This window comes from Vombatus ursinus, unplaced genomic scaffold, assembly GCF_900497805.2.
Source record: "Vombatus ursinus unplaced genomic scaffold, bare-nosed wombat genome assembly UNPS02000582.1, whole genome shotgun sequence".
Lineage (NCBI taxonomy): Eukaryota > Metazoa > Chordata > Mammalia > Diprotodontia > Vombatidae > Vombatus > Vombatus ursinus.
In genome coordinates this window covers 30,162,949-30,187,241 of record NW_020940360.1, presented here as the reverse complement: position 1 = coordinate 30,187,241, position 24,293 = coordinate 30,162,949, and the positions used below count along the sequence as shown (strand labels likewise).

Here is a 24,293-nt window from a genome sequence, read left to right as displayed (position 1 = left end):
CTATATAAACTATTTGGAAAAATAAATGATGAAGGAGTCCTAAGAAATTATTTTTATGATTCAAATATGCTGCTAATACCTTAACTGGAAAGCACTAAGACAGAGAAAGAAAATTATATACCAATTTTCCTAATGAATATAGATGCAAATATTTTAAATAATATATTAACAAAGAGATTACAGCAACCTATAACAAGGATAATATGCTATGACCAAGTGGGATTTATACTAGGAATTAAGGGCTGTTTCAATATTAAGAAAACTATAAACATTAATTGACCATCTCAACAACAAAATTAACAGAAATTATGTTATTATCTCAATAGTTGCAGAAAAAAGCTTTTAAAAAAATACAAAACTCAGTCCTATTAAAAACAATAGAGAGCATAGGATCCAGTGGAATTTTCCTTAAAATGATAAGTAGCATCTTTCTAAAACCACCAGCAAGCTTTATATGTAATGGGGATAAGCTAAGAGATTTCCAGTAAGATCAGGGATGAAACAAGGGTGCCCATTATCACCACTGTTATTCAATATTGTTCTAGAAATGTTAGCTTTAACAATAAGAGAAGAAAAAGAAATTAAAGGAATTAGAATAGGAAATGAAGACACAGAGTTATCTGTCTTAGCAGATGATATGATGGTATACTTAGAAAATCCTAGAGAATTAACTAAAAAAAAGAAAGAAAACTACTTGAAATAATGAACAACTGTAACAAAGTTGCAAGAGATAAAATAAACCTACATAAATCATCAGTATTTCTACATATTACTAAAAAACTCCAGGAGCAAGAGATAAAAGGAGAAATTCTACTTAAAATAACTGTAGACAATATGAAATATTGTCAAATCCAGACACTATATGAATATAATTATAAAACACTTCACACAAATAAAATCAAATTTAAATAACTGGAAAAATGTCAGTTGCTCATGGGTGGGCCAAGCTAATATAATAAAAATGAAAATTCTACCTAGATTAATTTACTTATTCATTGCCATACAAATCAAACTACCAAAATCATTTTATAGAGCTAGGAAAAATAATAATAAAATTCATCTGGTATTACAAAGTGTCCAGAATATCAAGGGAATTAATGAAAAACAATGCAAGGGAAGGTGGCCTAGCCATACCAGATTTAAAACTGAATTATAAAGCAGCAATCACCAAAACTACTAGGTACTGGCTAGGAAATAGAATGATAGAATACTGGGATAGGTTAGGTACACAGCACACCATTGTCAATGAATATTGTAATCTACTGTTTGATAAACTCAAAGACTTCTGCTTCTGGGATAAGAACTCACTATTTGACAAAAACTGCTTGGAAAACTGGAAAATAGTATGCCATAAAACAGGCATACATGAACATCTTACAATGTATGACAAGACAAGGTTAAAATGGGTGCACAATTTAGACATAAAGGGAGATACCATAAGCCAATTAGGAGAGCAAGGAGTAGTCAGATTTACAGAACAGAATAATTTATGACCAAACAGGAGGCAGAGAACATTATGAAATCAAAACAGATAATTCTGATTACATTAAATTAAAAAGTTTTCCACATTCCAAAGCCAATGCACCCAAGATTATAAGAGAAGCAGAAAGCTGTGAAACATTTTTTTACAGGCAGTGTCTCTGCTAAAGGCCTCATTTCTAAAATATATGGAGAATGGAATCAAATTTATTTGAATACATATCATTCCCCAATTGATAAATGGTTAAATGATATGAACAGGCAGTTTTCAGATGAAGAAATTAAACCTATCTACAATCACTTGAAAAAAACTGCTCTAAATCACTGTTAATTAGAGAAATGCAAATCAAAATAACTCTAAGGTTCCACATCACACCTATCAGATTGGCTAACATGACAAAACAGGAAAATGATAAATGTTGGAGAAGATGTGGGAAAACTGAAACACTAAAGCATTCTTGGTGGAGTTGTGAATTGATCCAACCATTCTGGAGAGTAATTTGGAACTATGACCAAAAAGTCTATAGAACTGTTCATACCCTTTGATCCAGCAATACCACTTCCTGGTTTGTATCCCAAAGAGATTATAAAAAAGGGAAAAGAATGCACAAGTACAAAAAATATTTACAGTAGTTCTTTTTGTAGTGATCAAGAATTAGAAATTAAGGGGATATCCATCATCAGTTGGGGAATGGCTAAACAAGTTGCGGTATATGAATGTGATGGAATACTATTGTTTCATAGAAATGATGAGCAGGTAGATTTCAGAAAAACCTGGAAAGCCTTTCATGAACTGATGCTGACTGAAGTGAGTAGAAGGACCACATTGTACACAATAACAGCAACATAATGTGATGATATACTTAGCTCTTCTCAGCAGTGCAATGATTTAAGTCTTAATACAGTACCAAAAGATTCATGATGGAAAATGCTATCCATATCCAGAGAAAAAACTATGGAGTATGCATGCAAATCAAAGCATACTATTTCTTTCTTTTATTATTTCTTGTGCTTTCCCTTTTTTTCTGATTCTTCTTTCACAAAATTACTTATATGGAAATATATTTAATATGATTGTACATGTGTAACCTGTATTAGATAGCATGCCATCTTGGCAGGGGCGGGGAGATGGGAGGTAAGGGGAAAATTTAGAAATTAAAATATTATGGAAGTTAATGTTGAAAACTAAAAGTAGATAAATTTTTTTTTAAATGTGGAATTACCTAAATGGTAAAGAAAGTACAAAAGCTCTCTGATGAAAATAATTCCTTAAAAATTAGAATTGAAGAAATGGAAGCTAATGACTTTATGAAAAATAAAGAACCAATAAAACATAACTAAATGAATGAGTAAATAGAAAAAAAATGTGAAATATCTCATCAAAAAAAATACAACAGCAACAACAATAACTCATCATGAAAATAGATCCTGGAGAAATAATTAAAAAATTATTGGACTACCTGAATGTCATGATTTAAAAAAAAAGGCCTATACATCATCTCTCAAGAATTGTCAGGGAAAACTGCCCTTATATTATGAATCAGAAGGTAAAATACAAATTGAAAGTATCCACTGATCACATCTTGAAAAAAGGTTCTAAAATGAAAATTGCCAGGAAAAATTACAGTCAAATTCCATAACTCCCAGGTCAAGAAGAAAATATTACAATCAACCAGAAAGAAACAATTCAAGTATTATGGAGCCCCAGTCAGAATAATACAAAATTTAGTAGCCTCTATATTAAAGGATCAGAGGTCTTGGAATATGATATTCTGGAAAGTTAAGGAGATAGTGTTACAACTAAGAATCACTTACCAAGCAAAACTGAGTATAATCATTCAGGGGAAACCTGGACATTCAATGAAATAGGGGACATTCAAGACTTCTTTATGAAAAGACCAGAGCTGAATAGAAAATTTTCCTTTCAAATGCAAAACTCTAGAGAACTATAAAAAGGGAAATAGGAAAGGGAAATCATAAGGGAATTAATAAGGGTAACACTTTACATTCCTATATGGGAACATTATACTTGTAACTTATAAGAACTTAACTTGAATATGAGGGAGTGATATAAAAATAATATTAAGGGGTGGGTGAGGAATGTGTTGGGAGAAAAGGAAAGAGAGAGGTAGGATGGGGTAAATTATCTCACACAAAAGAGGCAAGAAAAACTTTTACAGAGGAGGGGAAAAGGGGTAAGTGAGTGAACCTTACTCTTATCAGAATTGACTCAAAGAGAGAATAACACACACCCTCAATTGTGTAGAGAAATCTCTTACCCTACAGCAAAGTAGGAGTGGAAAAAGATAAGAGAAGGGGGTGATAGAAGGGAAAGCAGATTAGGGAAGGAGGTAGTGAGAAGCAAAACACTTTTAAGGAGGGACAAGGTGAAAAGAGAGAGAGAATAGAATAAATGGGAGGGAACAGGACAGAGGGAAATACAGTTAGCAATGGTAACTGTGAAAAAAATTGAAGTAAGTGTCTCACGTAAAGGCCTCGTTTCTCAAACATCAAGCAATCTGTGTCAAATTTATAAAAATAAATCATTCCCCGATTGATAAGTGATCAAAGATATGAACACTTTTCCTATGAAGTATTCAAAGTTATCTATAGCCATCTAAAAAAATGCTTTAACTCAAAATTGATTAGAGAAATGCAAATTAAAACAATTCTGAGGTACTACCTCATACCTATTAGATTAACTATTGGGACAGAAAAGGTAAATGACAAATGTTGGAGGGAATATTGGGAAAAAGAGACATTAATGCACTCTTGGTGCACCATTCTTTAGAGCAATTTGGAACTATGCCTAAAGGGCTATAAAACCATGCATACCCCTAGACTTAGAAATGCCACTACTAGGTCTATGTTCCAAAATAGAAAAAAAATGGAAAGGAAAAATGCATATATGTACAAAAATATTTAGCTCTTTTCTGGTGCAAAGGATTGGAAACTGAGGGATATTTGTTAATTATGGAATGGCTGAACAAATCTTCCTATGTGATTGTGTTGGAACACTATTGTACTATAGGAAGTGATGAGCAGGATACTCTCAGAAAAACCTGGAAAGACTTACATGAGCTGATATAAAGTGAAATGTACCATCTACAAAGTAACAGCAATATTGTAAGATGATCAGCTGTGAATGACTTGGCTATTCTCAGCAATATAATGATCCAAGACAACTCTGAAGGACTTAGGATGAAAAATGCTATCCATCCCATAGAAAGAACTGATGGTGTCTGAATACAAATTTAAGCATACTTTTTTGCTTTATTTTTCTTGAGGGTTTTTTGGGGGATCTATGTGTTTTTTTCACCACATGACTAATATGGAAATGTTTTGCATGATTACTCATGTGTAACCTATATCAAATTGCTTGCCTTCTCAATGGTGGGGTAAGAAGGGAGGAAGGGAGATAAATTGGAACTCAAAACTCTACAAATGTATGTTACAAATGTTTTTGCATGTAACAGGGCAAAATACTAAATAAAAAAATTCTTTGGTATTACAGCAGAAAAGATAATAATTTTAATGTCATTTTCACCAATGTGTATACATGAATATAATATATGTGTGTGTGCTTATATACTGATTCTTGCTTCACAACACTGAGGTAATGGCTGCTGTTATTCCCACTTTACATATGAGAAAACTGAGACTGTGACAGGTTTAGTGACAAGTTTAGTTATTTTGTCTCATATAAAGAGGCAGTAAATGTCCAAGTAAAGTTGATATTAGTCTTCCTACATCTATCTCAAAATGTATACACAGTAGTATGTTCACTGTAATATTTTGCCTTCAAATCCACACTAAATCTTCATTTTTCTTATGATTTTTTGAAGCAACTTATCAGAGGTATTATTAGTGTAAATGAATAGATGAATGAGTTAATGAAGAATAGAAACAAAACAATAAACTTTTATTATGTATGAAGAACCATTCTAAGATGTTAATTTAAATCAAAACCTACCACAGTCCCTGATCTAAAGAAGCTCACATTTTAATGAGGGGACAACACATCTGGCAGTTTTCAGCTGCAAGTTAGATTGAAAGATTCCATTGCTTTAGGGTACAGGATCAAAGTGGATGGTAATGTTTTGTTTTGTTTTGTTTTGTTTTTTTCCTGAAAGTCATTTCCCCTGATAAAATTTATCATACCTGTTTCTCATGTTAAAGTCTTTTACAATGCTGGACCATTAAATATATATGTGTGTATATTTATAGATGTGTATTTGTGTATATACACATATGTGTATATATGTAGATATATACAAATATGCATACACAGATACATGTGTGTATATGTGTTTTTATTTATTTGTTTGTTTGTTTCTCTGAGGTCTACATTAACTGTGTCTCTAACACCTCCAGGAGTATTTTCCAGCCTTCATCTCCACAGAGTTGATGTTGTTTTTTTAAATTTTCCCCTGGGTGATGGATCATGTCTCTGGGCTAGAAGCATCACTATTCCCAATATCCTTTTGATTTCAGGATTCTGGGCTGTCTTTGTCAAGGTCCAAGGAAAAGTTGTGATGCTGGTTTGACATGCTTGGAATGTATTGCCTTTTGACCCTTAGTGCGTCTTGGTACATCAGGTAGACTGACTTTCTGCTCCTCTTTGGGTGGTAATTAATTGACTGTTGGTGAATAATGGTGAAACTATCTCCAATGGAAGATTTGCTACCCTAGATAATAGTCATGAAGCTTGGACTGGAAAAATGACTTATGGCTATTGGGTGAATACCACTCCTAAGGCTCTTGCATTTATGTACCTCTTGGTGGCAGTCACTTAAGAGATAAGGAGGGTGGGAGTCTTTGGCACAATGATTCCACTACTCAATGAACTTTGTAGAGTATTCTGGAAGTAAGTCTAATGGATTGGAGGTCACTAGTACTCTCACAGATATTGGGTTCATGCCCTAGGCTGTCTTTATAAAGGACTGAGGAGAGATGATATTTATTTAGTAGAAGCCATTTTATAATTCTATTTATATAAAACATGTGGAAGGAAGAGATCCCAAATAATGCGAGGAAATGAAAGACAAAGTAAAAATAGAATAAGCTGTATATTATTAAGAGGAAATAAATATAAAACTCAAAACAAATTTTGATAATGTAATATTTCAAGGATCTAAAAGTTCAAGAATGCATTTGACCTCTACTAAAGCAGACTGTAACTTTTCTATTACTTAGTACATAATTTTCAAGAGTTGATGTGACTGAACAATTTCATTGCTTATAGCCAGCCTGGGTATGAGTTCTTTTGGACTTGCCCTGGCTGGTCTTCAGAATATAGAAATAACACCCATTACAAATTCATACTCAAAACCTTCCTAGTATAGTAGGAAAAAATAAAACAAAAGCAGATCATACTTTCTGTTGTCCTCAAGAATTCTTCATCACCACTACACCATGATGAGGCATATGATTTTAGTGGAATATAATAGTTCAACATTTCTTATTTCTGTTATCTTCCCCCACCAATTTTTAAATTCTTATTGTCTTTAGAATAGTCAAAGAATCATTTAAATGCTAGTTTTTCTACTAATCTTATTTATGAAAATCAAAATTTCCTGAGAATTGGAATTGTACTATAAAAAATCAAGCAGATAGTAGGCATTCAATATATATTTCTTGAATGATTAATGTTAAGTAATTCATTATATGTATTTTTGAAGAGGATTGTTAAAATGTATAGATTTTTAAAATTCCATTAGGTCATGACAATCTAGTTATATTAACTTATAAAGATCTTGTTTTTTAAATAACTGTGTGTCCAATAAATTATCTTAAAGATTTCTCCTGCCAGAGGACAAATCACAAAGTTATGACAAATAACTATCAAGAGGACAAAATACCATTCATCTTGTTGATGCTTTTTTTTAAATTTTTCCACCAAAATCACAGAAAACCAGTACAAATCTTTAGAAAATATATTTTAGAATAGATGACCTTATTCTTAATTACAATGGATAATTACATAATTTGAAGAAATGTTTTTATAATACCTTATTTTCACATTTTTTTTTGATGGAAAATATTTCCTAACTGTCTGAATAATGTAAGGTTTGGGTCTTAACATATCAGATTAGGTTAAGAATCTATTAAAAGAAACACAAACAATTTGAATTAAACTAAATGACCAACATGTCAGTTTAAAAGAAACATGTTCTTTAATTTGTTAAACTGTAACCTTTGCAGCATTAGAAGAATACTTTGACATAAACACTTTACAAATGTCAGCAGAAAATCCATACTCTATTTCTTCACATTGGTTTTGTGACACAGTGTTTACCGACATTCAACAAGGAATAAGTTAGGGTTGATTTTTCCTGTTGTTAATCTTTGTTTGTTGTATTCTAGGAAATTAATTTCTCCCTACCTCTACACACCCCACCAATGATATGGGTGTTTCCTGGTATGTAAAACTGAAAGCAGGCTAAATCTTACAGGTTAATAGGATGTTAAGAAATAACAACAGGTCTTCCAATGCTAACATTTTTTTTAATAGAGTCAGTTAACTCAATTTGGGCATTAATTGTGCATGATTTGTAAAAAGTACCCGTGAAGGTTAGACCATGGTTAGACCAAAAAGGAAGCTCTTTCAGTACACTACTATGACTTTTTGAAAAGGAAATAGAATTTTCGTTATGGATTAAAGTATATGTCAAATATTATTATAATTATATAGTACCATAGCCCCATATACACACATATGCAATACATGTATATACATAAAAGTATGTGAAGAGTAGATACAATACAATATACAATACCATATAGATGGCATATGTATAAACAGGCAATGTAATATTCACATTATATGTAAATATTCATAAAATACAACAAAGTATATAAATATTGTATATACAACATATTCACACTATATATAATAAATGTGCACAGTAAATATGTACATAGGGTATATATGTTGTGTACAGTATGTTTATAGTGTATATATTATATAGAAGTAAATATATGCATACATATATAGTAGGTATAGTGCATATGAACTAAATATTAGCTATATCTATATTTTTCTATCTATATATAGTGTATAGTATGTGTGTTTTGTGTGTTTTGTGTGTTTATGTGTGTTTGTATATATGCCAAAAAGTCAACAGGCATTTATTATATCCTTTATTATATGAGTTCAATGTGTGAAAAGTGTTGTGTAATTATGTTCTTGTAGTTCCTGGGTTAGTCTTGGCAGGTAAACTCACAAGAATTTTAAATTGTCTAAAGTTAATTTAAATAGAATTTCTCTTTCAAGCTCTTGATGCTAGACTTTGTGGTGATATCTAGAAATGCTGATGATTTATGTAAAGTTATTTTATATCTTGCAACTTTGCTAAAGTTGTTCATTAGAAATACTGAAAAATCAAAGGAAAAATAAATACTATTAAAAGAAAACTATTAAAATAATAAATAAGACAGCTTGTTTTTATAAAAAAGTAAACATTTGGTTAATTTGATTAAAAAAAGAAAGAAGAATTTCAAATTACCAGTATCAAAAATGAAAAGGTTGAACTCCCCACCAATGAAGAGGAAATGAAAGCAATTAGTAGATATTTTGCCAAATTATACAACAATTACAGTGAAATGGACTAATATTTACAAAAGTACAAAGTGTCCAGATTAACAGAAGAGGAAATAGAATTCTTAAATAAACCCATGTTAGAAAAAGAAATTTAACAAGTCATCAATGAACTCCCTAAGAAAAAATCCCCAGGTCCAAATGAATTTTCAAGTGATTTCTGTCAAAGATTTTTTTAAATTAAAATAACATATAAATTATTTGGGAAAGTAGGCGAGGAAAGAGTATTACCAAATTCCTTTTATGACACAAATATTACACTGATACCTAAATTAGCAAAAGCCAAAACAGAGGAAGAAAATTATAAACAAAATTCCCTAAAAAATATTGACAAAAAATATTAAATAAAGTGTTTGCAAGGAGATTACAGCAATACATTACAGGGACCATATCCTATGTCTAGGTAGGCTACATATCAGTAATGCGGGGCTTTTTATATTAGGAAAATTATCAGACTAATTGACTATATCAATAACAAAACCAATAGAAATCATATGATTATCTCGATGCAAGAAAAAAATTGACAACATAAAACACCCATTCCTATTAAAAACACTAGAGAACATGAGAATAATTCAAGGTCTCCTTTCAGTGATATGTATCATCTATCTAAAACAATTAGCAAGCATTATCTATAACGGGGATAATCTAGAAGTCTTCCAAATAAAAACATGGGTGAAGAAAGAATGCCCATTATCACCAGGATTTTTAAATAATATATTAAAATGTTAGCAATTGTAAAAAGAGAAGAAAAAAATGGAATGAATTAGAACAAGCAATGAGGAAATAAAATTATCAGTCTTTGTGGATGATTTGATGGCATATTCAGAGCACCTGAGAGAATCAATTAAAAAAACTATTTGAAATTATTAACAGCTTTAGCAACTCACATAAATCATCAGCCTTTCTCTATATTACCAACAGAGTCTATCAGGAAGAGATAGAAAAAGAAATTCCATTTAAAATAACATTTGACAATTTTAAACACTTGGGAGTCTGTCTGCTAAGACAAACCCAGGAACTGCATGAATATAATTACAAACATTTTTTCACAGAAATAAAGTCAGATCTAAATAATTGAAAAAATATCAATTGCTTATGAAAAGCCTGACCAAATATCATAAAAATGACAATTATACCTAAATTAATTTACTTATTCAATTCCATACCAAAAAACTGTGAAAAAGTATTTCACAGAACTAGAAAAAATAGTAACAAAATTCATCTGGAAGAAAAAAATACAAACATTATTAAGGGGATCATGAACATATATGTATGTATGTATGCATATATGTATGTATGTATATATCATAGCTGTACTAGATCTCACATTCTATCATAAGGTCATAATCATCAAAACAATCCGGTATTGACTAAGGAACAGAGTGGAATAGGTCACAGATACAATACACCTTAGTAAATGACCATAGTAATCTAGTGTTTGATTAACCAAAAAGACCCAAACTTTTAGGACAAGAGCTCATTTTTTGACAAAAACTTATTGGAAAACTAGAAAACAGAAACAGGGCAAAAAGAAAGTATAGACTAACATCTTACACTGTATACTAATATAAGATCAAAATGCATATGTGATTTAGACATAAAGCACAATACCACAAACACATTAGGGGAGCACAGAATAGTTTACCTGTCAGATCCATGGATAAGGGAAGAATTTATGACAAAACAAGAGACAGAGAGCATTATGAGATATAAAATGAATTATTTTTATATTAAATTAAATATATTTTGTGCGAACAAAAGCAATGCAGCCAAGGTTAGGAGGAAAGCAGAAAGTTTCTTTTTGGGGGGGGGTATATTTACAGCAAGTGTCTCTGATAAAATCCTCATGTATCAAATATATAGAAAACAATGAATTCAAGTCATTCTCTAATGTTAAATAGTCAAAGGATATGAACATGTAATTTTAGATGAAGAAATCAAATCTATGTATAACACAGGGTACATAAACTCAACTGAGCCCTCATTGCTAATAGGCATTTTACCATTTTTTTTTATCAACTCACTATTCCACTCTCTATACCAGCTCTTCCAAACCTTTTTATTCTTCCTCAAACATCCTACTGTTCTGACCTCCTCCAACTCTCTTACTTGAAAACATTACCTCATATTTTACAGGAAAAAAATGAGTCCAATTGCTGTGAATTCCTTTTTTCCCCTCTTTTTTCTTCTCCTATGACTTGGATGCCCTTTGCTATTTTCTCCTTATTTACCTTTTCTCACATGATAAAGTGGCCTTACTCCTATCCAAGGTTAACCCATCTGCTTGTTCAAGTAATCTCACTCCATCTCAATTCTTCCAATAGGTTTCCCTACTCTTTCACTAAGTTTTAACCTATATCTTTCTACTCATTAATTTCCCTTTGCCTACGAACATGCTCATGTCACCCTATCCTGAAAAATGCTCTCACTTGATCCTTATATTCCTTCTGTCATCTATCTACTCTGATCTTTTTAGCTAAACTACTCAAAAAGGACATTTATAATAGATGCCTTCATTTTCTCTCCTCTCATTCTCTTCTTAAGTCCTTATAACCATGCTTCTGACTTTATCACTTTACCAAAACTGTTCTCTTCATAGTTATCAATGATATTTTAACTGACAAATCAAATGAACTTTTTCTCAATCATCATTCTCCTCAGTCTCTCTATAGACTTTAATATTATGTTATTTTCTCTTCCTTGATATTTCCACCCTGTTTTTTGTTGTGTTTTCTTTCATTTATTTGGGGGGTGGGGGAGACTGACACCACTCTTTCCTGGTTATCCTCTTAGCTATATGACAACTCTTTCTCTATCTCCTTAGCTGGATCCTCTTCCAGATCTTGACTTCTAACCATAAGTGTCACCCAGGACTCTGTCCTGGATTGTCTTCCCTTCTTCTTCTGTATTTCACTTAGTGAATTAATCAGCTGCCATGACTTTAATTACTATATCTATGCTAAAGATTCTCAAATCTATCTATCCTGACCTAATGTCTCTGTTGGCCATCATTCTTGCATCTCTAATTGCTTTTGAGACATCTAGAAATAGATGTTCAGTAGATATCTTGTCTAAAATTCACCTCATATTCTTTCTACCTAGCCATCTCCCATACATACACATCTAACTTTCCTGTTACTGTAGAGGTCAAAACCAATCTCCCAGTATTTCAGTTTCTCAACCTAGAAGTCATGCTGAATTCCTCACTATCTCTCATCCCCCTGCATCTTCCATTCAACTGCTAAAGTGATTTTTCTAAAACACAGGACTGATAATATCATCCTACCCCCTACTCAATCAACTCCAGTAACTTTTTTTCACTTCTAGAATCAAATACAAAATGCTCTACTTGACATTTGAAGCCCTTCAAAAACTAGACCCCTCTTAAATTTTCTGTTTCCTTATGCATACTCTTTTATCCAGTGACCTTTAACTATTGGCTGCTCTATGATGCTATATCTTTCAGCTTTGGGCATTTTCCTTGACTGTCACCAATTCATAGAATGTGTTCCCTTCACTGTGACTCTTGAATTTCTTGACTTCCTTTATGTTCCAATTGAAATTTCATCTTTGTGTGTGAGTGTGTGTGTGTGTGTGTGTGTGTCTGTGTGTGTGTGTGTGTGTGTAGCATCTTGTCTACCTCATTATGTTGTAAGCTCCTTGGTGGCAGGGATTGTCTTTTGAATCTTTTTTTTTCTAAATCTCTAGGTTTTAGCATAATGACTAGTACAAAATAGGTACTTAAAATGTTAATAAGTTGATGGAAAAAGAAACTTTGATCATAAAGGAGAAAGGATAACTTTTTCAAAAATAACATGCAAGACTATCTTCATTTTCTTTCACTGCATTTTGTAATGTTATGAATTAGCTTTACAAGAATTTTAGCAATGCATTTGACAAAATGTGTCATATTTTTTTGTGGGCAATAAGGAGAGAGGTGTTCATGAAAGATGTAGGTTAAATGATATGACTTTTAGGGGATTCTGAATCAGTTGAATATCTCACATTTATTTATTAATGCATATCAGGTGGGAAGATTCCTCTACTTGAATGTTCTAGGAATTTATGCTTAGATGTCTATTTCTTAACATTTTAATCAGTGACATAAATAAAGGTATATATAATGTGTTTATCAATGTTGCAGAAACAAAAAACAAACTATAAAGAGATAAATACTATATGACATAGTGAGATGAAAATTTTAACATTTAATAACATTAAATATAATATGGATAAGTATAAACTTGTATTTAGGTTAAAATCAAAAGAACTGTACAATATAGGTGAGATATGACTCTCAACTCAACTTGAACAAAAGTTATAGAGTTTTCTGTGGACTATAAGTTCAGTATGAGCTATGTAATTAATATAACATCAAACAAATAGGTAAATGAATAAGTAGTGAATGGATGAATGAAAAAATAAACAAATAAATAAAAGAAGCCAATATAGACTTATGTTGTATTGAAATGCATAATTTCCAGGAATAATTAGAATAGTATTGTTATTATCTTCCTCTGTTCAACTATTTATTATTATTTTTACTTCTAGGAACCAAATTTTAGGTTCAACAATGATATTTGGAGGACATTCAAAAAATGAGTAGGATATTGACGGGTTTCAAGATCTTCTAATATAAGGATCTATTTTAGTTCCTTGGGAACTTAGTTTGTAGAAGAGCCAGGGGAGCTATGCAGACAGTTTTAAAGAATTCAAAATGTGTTCTTCTCACAGAGGGATTTCACTTGTCCTTTGTAGTCTCCATAATAGAGTTGGTAGAAATTAGAAAGAGGTGGGTTTAAGGTTTATGAAAGAAAAAACTTACTAACAATTAGGGGCATACAAAAGTGAATATTCTATCTCTGTACATGGTAGAGTCCTCTTCTTCAAAGGTATGGCAAAGCACAGGCCAGGAAGTATGATGTAGTAGCAGCAGCTGCAGCAGCAGCAGCAGCAGCAATAGTAGTAGTATTAGTAATAGTAGTAATAAAAACTTCCAGCAAAATAGTTGAACATAAATATGCATATGTGCCTAATTTAATTGACATTATAGACAAAGTCACTTCATAAATGCTTTTACAACATTTTGGGAAGGATGTTTTATTTTTAGAGAATTCTTCCAGAAGTATGTATTTGTTCTGAAAAATAAATGCATGTAACTCCTCAGACCTTTTGAAACATTTCCCTCCTAGGTAAAATGTGGAATTAATGATATACATTTTTTTAAGCCTGTGTATATATCCTTTCAGAACTTGACATGATAGATTTGAAGAGATGTAGATTACTTTATTTGCTGTAAGTGCTTCTATTTTTTTACTTTTGATTAAAAAAACAAAAATCATTAATGTTCAAATGTTATAATTGCTATTTAGTTTTATTCCATTAAATTAGAAAAAAACAACAAAATGATTAAACATTCTACTTGAGAGTCTTTCATTATTATTTACCAGAATATTATTAAATCTATTTTTACAATTAAATATCAAGGTGAAATTTGTATGAATATAGAATATCTGAAATTGCAAAATGAAAGAATTATTTAAGGAAGTAGAAATGTTAATGTTAAAAGTTTTAGTTGTTACATTCATCTCAAAGTAAGTAAAAATGATTTGTTGGTTTATACTATGATTTTTTATAAAGTATTGATTTATTGACAAAACAACCTAGGCATGTATTTTCCGAGCTGCATATTACCATATTCTTTAATGGATGTCAGTGATGTGATACTTAAACTCTCTTGATTAAGCTCCTGTTGAACTTCAGATTGCAAAAATCAACAGCCTGTACAATTTGAATTTCAGATTATTAAAGAAGTCTTCAGAAAGAAAGACATAATATGAGATGATTATTGTAGATGCTATGAAAGAGGCTATTAAATCCAGTGGGAATGTTCATCAGTGCTCTGTAATCAGCAGTAAGAGGGAATGCTTAATTACAGTTATTTAGGTGACATGATGTAGTAGTAGCAGTGTAGAAAGCAGAAAAGTTGCATGAATTAGCACTTGTATCCTTGTGAGAGGATATTAAAATGCATCAATATCAATGTGGATGTCTAGTTATGTGATTGTTTATATTAATTTGTTTAACTCTACAAATTGCTAATATGCAATTGTTTTCTTTTGGTGTATTCTGAGTTTTTTTTTTAAGTTGCATTTTGCAACAGAAGATAAAATCCTAGATATTAAATTATGATGGAGGTCCATTATGTTACGTACACATATACACTCTCTCTCTTTCTCTCTCTCTCTCTCTCTCTCACACACACCCATACACACAGACACACACACATGCACACACCACATATACACACACACACACAACACACATACACACACACACACACACACACATACACACATTACTTCAAAAATGATTTGGCCATTGAAGGATTTACATTTCTTTATTCCTGTCAGATTATTCATTTGATTATTTTTTTTAGGCATTAAAATGGAAACTACTTGGAATTCAAGTCAGCATATCACTTTATATTCTTCTTAAAAGACAGTCTGTTTCTTCATTGAGAAAACCAAATAGGTTAGACAAAATATTTATTTGTGCTATTGATTAACATATAAAGGAGCATATTCCTATAACAATGTTATTTCTAAAGAAATTTGCAGCTTTTTTAAAAAAAACTCAAGATCTACTACAACACTGCAACAGTTTCAAGAGAAATTATTATTTTCTATTATATCTAATTATTATGATAGGATTGTTTTTTTTTTTCTATTTCTTCATTTAGGGATCAGTCCTTGTGGGTCAGACAGTCTATGAAGGACAGGGCTGATGATGAGATTGGCATAATCCTCCTGGGAGCATTCTCAATCTTAGGCTGGACCCCACCATACTAGGAGAATTTAATTCTGATTAAAGAGTAAATAGAATCTAATCTAGGTGAATTTCAGCTCTAAAACATTGGGCTTATGCTCTTGAAATCCCTATTCAATGGGAAAGGTCTGCATGGAGATGGATTCCTTTATCAGGATAACTGGAGTTAGCTGAGCCTCATGATCTAGTCACAATCTCAGAAGGAAGAACTGAAGACTTTTAGCCCTCCCCCTCATTCATTTTTCACCCATCAGGGCTGATTTTCACCTGTCAGGGCCACCTCCTTTTCTGAAGGTATGTAAGAATTCAGGGATCTGCATGGTTTTGTTTTTGGTTGTCAAGAGAGGCCAACAACCATCAATTTATGGGTTATTTGCTAGCCTAATCAATAAAATGATTATTAATTACCAAGAAACTCTGTCTTTTACACTTTTCATTTGCTTCAGTTTGATGTAACTATAACGTTAAAAAGATACTCTTTTCAACAATATAGATCATAACCTATCCATTCCTTCCCCTACTATGTTTCTCTTCTCCATGTCCTCTTATTAATTCACAAGAGGGGACCCATACAATGACCTGAAAGATTTTTTAGATTTGACACAATCTACCTTCTATGAAAATTGTTAGCATTACTTTTGTTAAAAGGCTACTGCATGTATTTGTTTAACACCATATTAAGCTATTCCACATTACTGAGTAGATGGAATATCATATACCTAATAGTCAAAAAATTACAAAATGTTCACTCTTGCTCCCCAAACTACTCTGAAATTGTGCTTTTTTAATTTTAATGTTTGTTTCTTCTACACTGATAATAATACTGTTATATTTCTTACACAATCATCATAATATTTCAGATTTTATGGAGATCACAGTCATAACAAAACCATTTGGTAGAGTCTTCTGAATATCAGATATGCTGATTAAATTGTATGCTAGTTTCAAATCTATTTATTTTTTAAATTTCCTCTAATTTTATTTTTTTCTTGAATTTGATTGTATAGATTTGCTTTTATACATTCTGTTGCTTCCTTTGATTTTCCATTAACATTTCCATGGAATACATAAGAGTACATGAAAGAGTATGTAAGAAAAAAGAGCTGAATAATAAATTCTATTTACTGCTGACTCTTAGTAATAATAATTAGCTTTAAAGCACTTCTAATGTCAAGTATCTCTAACTGATGTTAATGATCAAGTACTCAAATGAATCAATGATCTCATTGGCACTCTAATGAATCAGTGATCTCATCCTTTGTGAAAATTTCCAATCTATATATGCAACCAATCTTGTATGGCTATTCTCATGTTCTGCCATAAGCTTACTACAATTAGTCTACTTGCCTTGACAGGGCCCTTTCTTGCTTCTTAATGATTTTTTGAGGATATCATTCAGCATATGGATTGATTATCTGTTGCCACTCACAACATGATAAAGATCACCTTCTTCAGTCATAAATTCTTCTGAAAACATTTATACACTCTTATGCCTTCATAATCCCCATTTCTAATGGGGTAATATCAACTCATATCCACCATGCAACTCTCCTTTTATTTCTGGGTTATCCTTTAATGCAGAACTTCAGAATCTATGCTGTTCTATCATTCAGTCAAACATCAAAACTACAAGTATTTTGATATTTCAAAGATGGGCCTTTGTTTGAAGTAGAACCTCGGGTTCATTAAAATTTATATGTTCATCAAGATCATTCATTGATGATATCAAAGAGATTTATCACCAAGTTGAATTTGTAGGGATATTTCCTTTAAATGGTAAGATATTACTATATGTAGATGACTGCTTATTTCAACGATCTCTAGAACACTGTAGAAGATTCTAAATAAAATCATTAATAATTCAAAAGATTTTGGCCTAACTGTTCACATGTACACACAACATATTGAAGAATGAATATTGTCTAAGGAATCAATAAACATTTATTAGTAGCTACTTCATTTCAAACACAGTGCTAGGCTTACAGATAAAAAAGTACAATAATTTCTGTTCTCAAGGAGTTTACATTCTATTAGAAGAGAAATTATGCACATAAATAAATACATAGATAATATATGCAGAATAAATACAATGTAAATATTTCTGGAGTAGGTTGTAGCAAAGTGGGGTATCAGGAAAGGCTGCTATTAGAATCGCAGAATCTGAAAGTTAGAAGCAACTACAACAGCCATCTATTGAATGCATACATGACAGGAATTGTCACTTGGAATTGCAAAGTGCCTCATAAATAAATATGAACTGATTGAACAAGTAGTTTTCCAGTCTCTACTGGACAACTAAAATTTTATTTTATTATATTTTTGTCAAGAAACCTAAATTGACTAATTTTTAGCTTAAATAGATTATATCTCGGTCTGTCCTTTGGTTGCTAAAAGAACAGCTTTTGACTCTTTACCAAATAACAATTCCAGTGCTTGAAGACAGTTAACATTTCTCATCCCAGCTTATACTCATGGCTGTAAAATTTTACAAATGACATCACATTCTACATTTATGCTGTCCTGGATTGATATTTATCTTTTATGGCCAAATATTTCAAATCTTTGTTGACTCTGCTGAATTTTTAAGCCATTTTGATTTACTTATGGCAATTGATTTACAATGTAAAATTGTTATACTTATACTCTCTGTCTATGTCTTTTCTTTCATCCATACACAATTTATCATCATTAACGACTTTAAAAAAAAAGGTCAAGATGGAGGTGTTTGGTTGAGTGACAATGTTTTGTCATTTTTATTCTTACTGCTAGACTTGTTATGAGGTTGGTTGTTATCTTTCATTTTCAAAGAGGACCACAATGGTATCACCATGTAGGGGTCAACATACAGTGTGACTGACTATAGATTGGACACAAATAGTTTATATCAACATTTGAAGTAGAGATTTGGGCATCTCACATTTCTTTTGAGCTACTGCAATTCTGCTCTGCTTATAAAATATAGCACCTTCTTTGATATGGGCCCTTCATGCTATGTACTCCTATGGCAGTATCCCCAATGTCAATTCCCGATGTCAACAGTCAATTCCCGAGTTCTTCAGACAGACCTTGAGAGTGTCCTTATATTGCTTTTTCTGATCTCCATGTGAGCTCTTGCCTTGCGTGAGTTCTCTGTAAAATAGGCTTTTAGGCAAATGTACTTTTGGCATTACAACAATATAGCCAGCCCATCAGAGTTGTACTATTTGCAGTAGAGTTCGAATGCTTAGTTGTAAACAACCTAAACTCAAGAAAAAACCTCAGTGTCCAGTACCTTATCATGCCAGGTGATCTTCAGAATCTTCCTAAGACAATTCAAAAGGAATCAATTTATTTCCTTTGCATGGCACTGGTATACTGTTCAGGTTTCACAGGCATACAACAATGAGGTCAACGCAAAGGCCTCTATAGACCTTCAGCTTGGTAGGCAGTCTAATATCTCTTCTTTCCCACACTTTCTTTGAGAGCTCTTCAAACACAAATGTGTACATTAGACTTATCATCTATGGGTACATCCCTGGAAAATATACTGCCAAGGTGAGTGAACTTATTAACAGAATTCAAATTTTCTCCATTTGGTGTAACTTGTGGTTCTACATAGGGATACTGAGGTGCTGACTGGAGGAGAATCTTTTTTTCTTTGGTTAATAGGCCAAAATTAGCACAAGCAAGAGAAAATCAATGCATATTTTATTGCATCTCAGTCTCAGAGGCTGCACTGATACACAATCATTTGTGAACAAAAAGTCACACACCAACTCTCCCTCCACTTTAATTTTGACTTGTAGCCTTTTCAAGTTAAATAATTTGTAGTCAGTGTGGTAGCTGACCTTACTGCTGTTTTTGTCCTCATTGATGGCATCTAACAATATCACAGAAAGCATCATGCTAAAAAGCATGGGAGCATGCACACATCTCTGCTTCAGTCCACTGGTGACTGCTAAAGTGCCAGGACATTCTCCATTATCCAGAACCTGGACAAGCATGCCATCATGAGACTGATGTACAATACTAATGGACTTCTCCAGGTAACCAAATTTTGACATAATTTTCCACAAATTCTCATGAACAATAGTATAAAAAGCCTTTGTTAGTCTGATGAATACTGTGTGCAAATGACCTCTATTCTTCTCCTGGCATTTCTCCTGGAGCTGTCAAGCAGAAAACACCATACTGACTATTCCTCAGCCCTTGCTGAAACCACACTGGCTCTCAGGGAAATGACCATCTTCCAGGTAAAGGATCAGACTATTAAGAAAGATTCTGACAAGAATCTTATTAGCAAAGAATAAGAGATCACCCTGTCATTGTCACAGGACCATTTTTTCTCTTTCTTTATATAAATGGACCATGGAGACATTCTTGAACTCCTAGGGAAAAACTTTCTCTTGCCTTATAACTCAGAAAATATCTGCCAGCTTTTGTATGAGCAATGGATTTCCTGCCTTGTAAGACTAAGCTGGAATAGAATCGCACAAGGCACTTTGCCACATGAGAGGAGCCTGATGTCATTCAAAACTTTTTCATAGGTCTAGGCCACTAAATATCCTTCAGGGCATAATAAAAGTGATTTGGATACTCAAGAGTTACAAATGTTATCTTCCCTTATAGGTATGTAAACAGTTTGCCCTTATTAATAACATGTCATTGTTATTGTTGTTGTTTTCTCTGTCCTGTTTACCTTTTTATGTCTCTCTTGAGTCTTGTATTTAAAGATCAAATTTTCCATTGAGCTTGGGTTTTTTCATCAGGAAAGTTTGGAAGTCCCCTATTTCATTGAATATCCTTTTCCTCCCCTGAAAGATTATGCTCATTTTCACTGGGTAGTTGATCTTTGGTTGTAAGCCAAACTCCTTTGCTTTATGGAATATCATATTCCACACCCTATGATCTTTTAATGTAGGAAGCTGCAAGGTCCTGTGTAATCCTGACTGTGACTCCATGATATTTAAATACTTTCTTTCTGGCAGCTTGCAGCATTTTCTCTTTGACCTGGTAATTTTGGAATTTGGCTACTATATTTCTTGGAATTTTAAATTTGGGATCACTTTCAGGAGGTGATCAGTGAATTCCTTTGATGACTATTTTACCCTCTGGTTCTAGGACCTCAGGGCAGTTTTCTTTGATGATTTCCTGAAAGATGCTGCCCAGGCTCTTTTTTTTATAATGGTTTTTGAGTAGATGAGTAATTTTTAGATTGTCTCTCCTGGATCTATTTTCTAGGTCAGTTGTTTCAGCAAGGAGGTATTTTATGATTTTATATTTTCATCTATTTTTCATTCTTTAGTTCCTGATTGATTCTTGCTCTCTCATAGAGTCATTAGCATCTACTTGCCCAATTCTAATTTTTAACAAATTGTTTTCTTTTATTAGATTTTGCATCCTCTTTTCCATTTGACCTATTTTACGTTTTAAGGAATTCTTCTCCTCATTGAGTTTTTGTGCCTCCTTTTCCATTTGTCTAACTCTTCTTTTTAAGGAATTGCTTTCTTCAGTGTACTTTTTTACCAGCTGTCCAATTAGGAATAAGTTGACTTTGATGTAATGATAAAAAAAAAATTAAGTAGGTTAAATGGATCTAAGTAAGTGGTTTAAACATTTCTCACAGAAATAAAGTCAGATCTAAATAGTTGGAAAAACATAATTTGTCCATGGGTAGGCTGAGCTAATATAATAAAAATGACAATTATACCTAAGTTAATTTACTTATTTATTGCTATACCAATCAAACTACCAAAAATTGTTTTATAGATGGAAAATGCTATCCACATCCAGAGAAAGAACTATGGAGCTTGAATGCAGATCAAAGCGCACTATTTGCTCTTTCTTCTTTTCTTCTGTTTTGTTTTGTTTCCTCTTTCTTGTGGTACCTCCTATTGGTTCTAATTCTTCTTTACAACATGACTAATGTGAAAATATGTTTAATAGGAATGTATATGTAGAGCCTGTAGCAGATTGTATGCCATCTTGGGGAAAGAAGAGGGGAGGGAGAGGGAAAAAATTTAAAATTCAAAAGCTTGTGGAAGTGATTGTTGAAAAGTAAATAATTTATTAATTATTAAAAAGTGATTTGGATTGTTTCTGTCAGTGTAAAACTGAATTCCATCTGCCTGCTTACTGAGTCAAGAATCCTGCATCTCTCTAAACTTAACTTCCACTTTACTTTTTGTGGAGTTAAGTGCTGCTGTTTTAGAGATGGACCAACTATCCTGCTGGTAAACTCTATGAAGTTCTCATTTTTCCCCTAGCAGCTTCTGAATTTCTCCATCATTTTCATCAAACTGATCTTGATATTTTTGAGTATTCTGGCCTAGATAAGTAATTTGGAGCTGTAGAAGAAATCTCTGAAATTTGTCCATTCCTTTTTTGCTCCACTATTGCCAACTATGTATTGGCTCAGCTTTTGCTCCAAGTTAGCAAGGAACTGTTCGTGCTCTGAGAAGTAGTCTTATGTGTTGACATTAAATCTTCTGGTAGTCTTCTTGCTTTGGGGAATCTCTTTTTGTTGAATGTGAATATTTAGTTTGGAGAGGATAAGTCTATGATCTGTTCAACACTCTGCACCACACATTGCCATCATGACTCTCACATCCTGACTGTCTCTTGTTCATACAAAGACAATTTATTAAATATGAAATTGCTACACTTATGCTTTTTCTTCCATCTGTATTCCATTTTTCATCATTGACAATTTTTAAAAGGTCAATATGGAGGTGTTTGGTTGAATGACAAGATTTTTTTTATTCTTATTCTTCTTACTACATTAATGGGCAATTTTATAAGTGAATAATCAGGATTTATGTAGTTACTAGACTTGAGAATGACCCCTACTTCAGAAAAGAGCAATTTTGTATATATAAAAATATCATTATAAGGTTTATGTGTAAAGGAATTTTCCTTGTATTCTGGGCATGATCATACTCTCATAACATGGAAAGAACCTGCTCCTGGAAAGGGATCAGTGTATGACCAGAGTATGTGGCAAACCTCCTCACATGTGATTTTATTTTTGATCTACCACTTTTAATATCTTCTAATTATTTTCTCAAAAAATGCATAAAATTAAAAGCACAAAAATTATGCTGTATAAGTCTTTGGCCTTCTTATATTCTGATTCTTGAATGATATCTTGTAGGAATTTTTCATCAATCTCACATATAGTTATTTTTTCATTGAAGCAATGGGTTTCATATCATAATATACCACTAAAATGTAAATTCCAAGAAAATGTATAATCATTTCTTTCTAATTAATTATAAATTACCCAATGCCTACACAGTTCGTGAATAAATCTGACCTCTTTGCAGTATAATTATAATTACACATTGTTTATTTAATAAAAGAATTAATAAGCATTTCTCCCCACAACAATTAATTGCAAATGTCAGATGTAATCTCCAGAAGACAGTATATTCAAGCAACTCTTATGAATCAGGGCACAATATTGATTAAATAAGTAAAATAGTAGAAGAAAATGATAGGTCAAATATTGCCTGCAAGATGACCTGTGTATGCCTTTTCTCTATTGTTTAGGGGGTGTAAATAATAGTGTTTATCCCAATTCTGCTCCAGAACTATTAATTAATGATAGTCTAGATGTTTTCTCCATAGAGCCTGTCTATTTCTTTATAAATGCTTTTCCATCATTATTTGATGACACTTTTTAAAAAATTTATTTTTTTAACACTTAAACATTAAAACATTAAAAAAATTGAGTTCCAAATTCACTCTCTCCTTCCCAATATTACACCCTCCTTGAGAAAGCAAGCAATTCAATATAGATTATATTTGTGCAGTCATGCAAATCATTTTCATATTCAGCATGTTACAAAAGAAAACAAACCAAAACATAATAAAGTTTTTTAAGATTAATTAATTAATTTATTTTTAGTTTAAAACATTCACTTCCACAAGATTTTGAGTTCCAAATTTTCTCCCCATCTCATCCCTCCCCCAAAGCCAAGACAGTGTGCATTCTGAATACCTTTATCCCAAATCTGTCCTCCCTTTTATCTCCCCCCTCCTTCTTTTATCGCCTTCCTCTTCTATTTTCCTGTAGGGCTGGGTAGATTTCTATACCCCATTGCCTGTATATCTTATTTCCTAGTTGCATGTGAAAACAATTTTTTAACATTTGTTTTTAAAACTTTGGGTTCCAAATTTTCTCCCTTCCTCCCTCCCAACCCACCCTCATTGAGAAGGTGAGCAACTCAATACAGGTTATATTTGTGTAGTCCTGCAAAACACCTCAATAATAGTCATGCTGTGGAAAACCAACGAAATTTCCCTTCACCTTATCTTGCCCTGTAAGTTTTCAGTTCTTCCAAGGTGGTATGATCAAGGGTGAGTTGTTTACTTCTTCCCTGTCCTGGGCTTTGGTCTATGA

The 24,293-nt window shown here is 32.3% G+C and overlaps 2 pseudogenes; one reads left to right on the top strand and one right to left on the bottom strand.

Moving 5' to 3' along the window:
- The window catches only part of LOC114037551, a 168,921-nt pseudogene extending 149,028 nt beyond the window's left edge, over positions 1-19,893 (bottom strand).
- A 4,347-nt stretch (positions 19,894-24,240) lies between these two features.
- LOC114037543 overlaps positions 24,241-24,293 on the top strand; it is a 44,202-nt pseudogene continuing 44,149 nt past the window's right edge.